This window comes from Pan troglodytes, chromosome 17, assembly GCF_028858775.2.
Source record: "Pan troglodytes isolate AG18354 chromosome 17, NHGRI_mPanTro3-v2.0_pri, whole genome shotgun sequence".
Lineage (NCBI taxonomy): Eukaryota > Metazoa > Chordata > Mammalia > Primates > Hominidae > Pan > Pan troglodytes.
Genome location: NC_072415.2, coordinates 80,458,210 through 80,464,103, shown reverse-complemented (window position 1 = coordinate 80,464,103; position 5,894 = coordinate 80,458,210).

Genomic DNA, 5,894 nt, shown 5'->3' with positions numbered 1-5,894 from the left:
GCTGGTCTCGAACTCCTGACCTCAGGTGTTCCACCTGCCTCAGCCTCCTGAAGTGCTGGGACTACAGGCATAAACCACTGTGCCCAGCCCAAAGCCACCACGCCTGGCCCTGTTCTCTTAATTTTCAAAAATAAAACACTCCCAGAGACTTAAGGATATTCAAAAAGTTTTGAAGATAAATTCTAACTGCGGCTACATCCGGAGGGAGAGATTATGGGATTAGTTCTACTTTTTTATTTTCTATATTTTGTATGTTTGAATTTCTTTCAGAGATAATATACTTTCTCATAGTACACATACATTTTTTGCAACCAGAAAAAGTAATTTTCGCAGGTTGCAAACTTCCAATTCCTGTTCTATGTAAAGCAAGCTCTCAGTGAATGTGCATCACATATATTTTTGCCTACACCGTGATGCCATGCGCTGATAAATGCTTCATAAATATTAGTCGAATCAAATAAGAAGGAAGCAGCATGTGCCTGTCACCAGGAGCATCGTGTGTAGGGTAGGTCTGGCCGTCATTGTCTGATCATCATTGCATAGCTGAACGCAGCTAAAACAAATTGGAAGTGAAGAGAGGAGAAACTACAGTATTGGAGTCTCCGAGGGCTGTGCCGAGCCTCCGCCCCTCACATCCCACAGCCCAGCACTAACTAGGTCACACTGGAAGGCTGTGCCTGTGAGTGCCTTCGGGTGTTTCTTTCTTTCTTTAATTTTATCTTATTTTTTTTAGACAGGCTCTTGCTTTGCTGCCCAAGCTGGAGTACAGTAGCGTGATCATAGCTCACTGCAGCCTTGACCTCCTGGGTTCAAGTAATCCTCCTGCCTGAGCCTCCCAAGTAGCTGGGACTACAGGCCACACCATCGCACCTGCCAATTTTTTTTTTTTTTTTTTTTTGGTAGAGATAGGTCTTACTACGTTGCCTGGGCTGAACTCCTGGCCTCAAGCAATCCTCCCGCGTCAGCCTCCCAAAGTGCTGGGATCACAGATGTGAGCCATCTGGCCTGGCCTGGTTGTTTTCCTTTAAATCCGCCTCCGCCCAAGCCCTTGCCTTTCTCACTGCTACCGCCCTGTACAGCCCTGACTCCCTCCCCGTTCCCTGATCACCTGGCAGCCCTGATTATAAAACACGCTTCTACCCTTGCTTCACTGTCACTATCACTGTCACTGTCACTGTCACACCTGGAGTGGAATGAAGCACGATTTCAAATAACACCACCACCATCACCCCCTGCTCCCCATCGCCCAGGATGAGACCCGCCTCCTGCGGGGTGTGGTTACCTGGGCAGGAGCTTCGCCAGCCTGAGTCACCCTCTAGAGAGAGGCTCACCTCCTCAGCCTGACTGCTTTGTTGAAGAGTTTGCTGAAGACCTGAGTAGGGAAAAATAACAAAATGAAGCAGAGTTGTTACCCTGATGCTTTCAGCTTTCTATTTTATAAGTGCTCTGAATACAGGCTAATAAGTATTCTAGTAACAGGTGTACTTTTTCTGCTCAATGTTTATTATTCTGCTTGACTTGATTAGGGAACTCATTAAATGTATTAAAATTTGAAAGTAAAGTGAAAATAATTTTATTTTGGGGTGCTCTAAGTTCTGCTACATCACTTCTTAACCTTGAAATTAGCTAATTTAGAATTGGTTGCTGATTTTTAAATATATTTATCATGATTGTCTTTACATGTGACTTAGAAACATGACTTTGTTTTCATATATGTAAACTTTATAGCAATAGCTTTCATTAATCCTTTCATTAATTTCACCCACATACTTTGAAACGCTGAATACTGGATTGATCTCTGGCTGTTTTGCAAATAAAAATATGCACATCAATACACAAAACAAGACGTATGAACTAAAAACTTTTAAATGGTATTTTCAGAAGATAATATTTTTCTATTTCAATTCCTTTTTGACTAGATTTTTAATTAGCATTCCAAGAGCTCATGAGGCATGTCTACTAATATTTCAATGTTTTGAAGAAAATCCTGTTTATGCGGGCACGGTGGCTCACACCTGTAATCCCAGCACTTTTGGAGGCCGGGACGGGTGGATCACCTGAGGTGAGGAGTTCAAGACCAGCCTGGGCAACATGGTGAAACCCTGTGTCTACTAAAAATACAAAAATTAGCTGGGCACAGTGGCGCGTGCCTGTAATGCCAGCTACTTGGGAGGCTGAGGCACGAGAATCACTTGAGCCCAGGAGGCTGAGGTTGCAGTGAGCCGATATTGCGCCATTGCACTCCAGCCTGGGAGACAGAGCGAGACTCCATCTCAAAAAAAAAAAAAAACAAAAAACAAAAAACTGTTTATACTATGGTAGGTACAAAACCATTCTGCCCCCTAAACTTCTCTTTTTTTCTAGTTAGACCAACTTGTATTGCTCACATCTGCTGAAAACCAATATAATATTCTTTGCATATTTGAAAAGCCACTTTCATTCATATACTTTTTAGTTCACATATTTATGAGAAGCAATGTGTTAATGAATGAGTTAAAGTTTTAAGTAGTTTGGTGTCTTTAAATGAGGGATTTGTGAATGTTTCAATATCTTGACTGAAACAAATGCCATTTTTCAGTTAATCTAAGATATATACTTGGCAGCTAACATACCATCTTAATTGAATTTGGAAACAACTCGTTTTTTCTAATAAACTTTTTTTTCCCACACACACACACAAAGCCTGCAGAGCACTAGCAAGTGTGCTATTTTTATTCAAAGCCTGGGCACAAAACGAAGCTAAACCTGATTAGGAAATGATGTCAAGAGATAAAAGAAGTGTAGGATTTGCTCTCTGGTAACTCCAAGGAAAAAAAGTTCTTGCAGCCCTTCAGTTGTCTAGGAGAGCAGCACTGAAAGGCTCAGTCAGTGACGCCTATTGAATATTTCTGTGGGAGAAATCAACCACTGCAGGCTGGGCAGCAGCGACCTTTGCACCCCTGACACCAACACGAGTGCAATCCATCCTGCCCCGATGGTGGGGGCCCAGTCTAGATGGATGGAAGAGATGCCAAGCAGAGGATGGGAAGAGACTCACGTCAGCATCCATAGACTCTGGAAAGTTCCTTGGTTCCCACATATCTGAGTCAATCTGCTGCCAAATCTAGAACAACCAGGGGCCGTGGTGAATAACTCAAGACCCTGATGGAGTTTGGGTAGAAAACACCAGAGACAACCCTGAGTTCCTAGAGCTCTTGAGAAAAAGGAATGATCATTACTGCTTTACCAATAGAATTTTATAGGCTCCACAGACCCCAACCTTACCTTTCAGGGACAAGCTCCCATTTTCTCGACTTTACATGAAAACAGGCTGAAGACCTAGTCCACATGTATGTCCTTAGGTGGTGGCTTAAAGTTTTTTAGAATTGGAGCCTAAAGCTAAGAGGAGGGTTAAAGGGTTGTGAGTTGAAGGCGAGGAGGATGATCCTGAAACACTGAGTTGGAGCCCAAGTGGCTGTCCATTCAAAAGGTGGCCCTGGTCAATGGCTGGCCTGAAAAGCCAGGATGTGCTGTGTGACCAGGGCCTTAGGTATGCAAGTCTGGGGACACCCTTTGTCAAATCCAGGGAGAACATGAAGAATGAAGAAAATGTGTCCACTTCTTTTTTTCTTCTCCCAACTAATGATTGCAGTTCTGCTTGACCAAGAAGACAGGAATTCCTTGTTACCCCATCTGTATTTGTTCATGTCCCAGTGAATGTAAGTGTGGGAGCTTGGACAAAGCCTCCACTTTCTGCTCCTTTTACCGTTTTTGTTTGTTTGTTTGTTTGTTTTTTTGTTTGTTTGAGATGGACTCTTGCTCTGTCACCCAGGCTGGAGTGCAGTGGCATGATCTCAGCTCACTTAGCCCGCCTCCCGGGTTCAAGTGATTCTCCTGCCTCAGCCTCCTGAGTAGCTGGGATTACAGTCATGCACTACCACACCCAGCTAATTTTTATATTTTTAGTAGAGAAGGGGGTTCACCATATTGGCCAAGCTGGTCTCGAACTCCTGACCAAGAGATCCACCCATCTCGGCCTCCCAAAGTGCTGGGATTACAGGCACGAGCCACTGTGCCGGGCCTCCTTTTACCATTTTACTGGCGTCAACTCCTTCGTCTTCACCAGTCACTCCTGTTTACTAAACCCTGCGCTTTGAAAAAACAGACACATTTTATGACCTTTGAATGAAACTTGTTTGTATGCAAAATTCTCCCTTTGCCTCTTGTTTAGAAGTATAAACCAAGCTTACTGGTAAGCTAAGCTTATTACTGATAATATCATAGGCCTAAAAATGGCTCTAAAGGAATATCTGTGTGTGCATTCTTTTGTTTGTTTGATTTTAATGTTCAAAACACACTGATTTACTAAATCACTTTCAATTGACTTATATAAGACAATTTCAACAAATAAAACGTATAGTGAAAAATTATAGTATACAATGGACCTGTCTCTAGAAAAAAAAAATAAGTCTTAATTATCAGTTGAGGAACAAAAGTATTCCTTTTAGTTAAATGTAGGTTTTAGAAAAATATTTCTTGGCCAGGCGCGGTGGCTCATGCCTGTAATCTAAGCACTTTGGGAGGCCGAGGCGGGTGGATTACCTGAGGTCAGGAGTTCGAGACCAGCCTGGCCAATATGGTGAAACCCCCTTGCTACTAAAAAACACAAAAATTAGCCAGGCATGGTGGTGGGGGCCTGTAATCCCAGCTACTTGGGAGGCTGAGACAGGAGAATTGCTTGAACCCGGGAGGCGGAGGTTGCAGTGAGCCAAGATCGTGCCATTGCACTCTAGACTGGGTGACAAGAGCAAAACTCCATCTCATAAAAAAAAAGAGAGAGACAGAAACATTTCTTATGCAGTCCTGCCACAACAAAAGTGAATTTCCTAAGAACAGTTTGAGTATCCAGTGAAATATTAACAAGTGAACTGTAATTGTTTTTAGTCATATTCAGAAAATCTAATGTGTTTACTTGCTTATTGAGTCTTTGCCAGTCTAATCTTTTTGGCTTTGGTGATTAACTTTCAGTGCCTTTTGGCAAGCTTTTCCTGAGGCTGATCAAGTCGGGCCTGTCTATCAGCTGAAATCTCCCGGTGATGCCTGTTCTGACCACCAGGAAGGACCTTGAGTTTCAAGCAGTGTTTCTGTTTAATTTCTGCGTGTGCATTTATTACTGCTTGAGCATTCTCAGGAGTTTTAAACCTAGCATGGCATTCTGTATCTCCTTCTAGAAATCAACATAAACAACTTCTGGGATCACTGCCAAGTATTCTGTACAAAATCACTCCTGACTTAAAATTCGTGTAAAAATCGTTCAACTTTTTGCAACTCATGAAAACGTTTCATCAAACCTACATAAAGCTTAAGTTCCTAAACAGTTCAAGAGCTCTCATTTTCTCTGTGTGTGTTTTAAGGCAATCAGAAGAAATATCTGAAAGAAGAGTTGCAGCCAGTCTTTTGCTCAGGAGACCCTCCCAGGGAGGGATGCCGCAGCCCATGGTCTTGAGAAGCCTGCACGCAGGGCAGCATGTCCGAGGATGGGTGGCCCTTCCTCCTGTTTCCAGACTAAACTATCTGCTTTTTCCCTTCACATTCCTCCATTAACTTAACCTTCTTCCCTCTTCAATACTGGAAAGCCCAAGGTCTCCAGGTGCTGGATATCCAGGCATCATTTTTGTCTTCTTGTCCCTTTCCTCCCCTTCAAGCCCAGCAATTACAATGCCAGGCTCCAGGAAACAGCCCTGGGTCCTAGGAAGAAGAAAGAGAAAGATGCTGGATTGCTGATCCTCCCAGCACCATGAGTGCCTTAGTCTATTCTGGCTGCTATAACAAAACACCACAGACTGGTGGCTGGACATCCATTTTCACACAGATCTGGAAGCTGGAAGTCCCAGATCAAGATGCCAGGGCTGGTT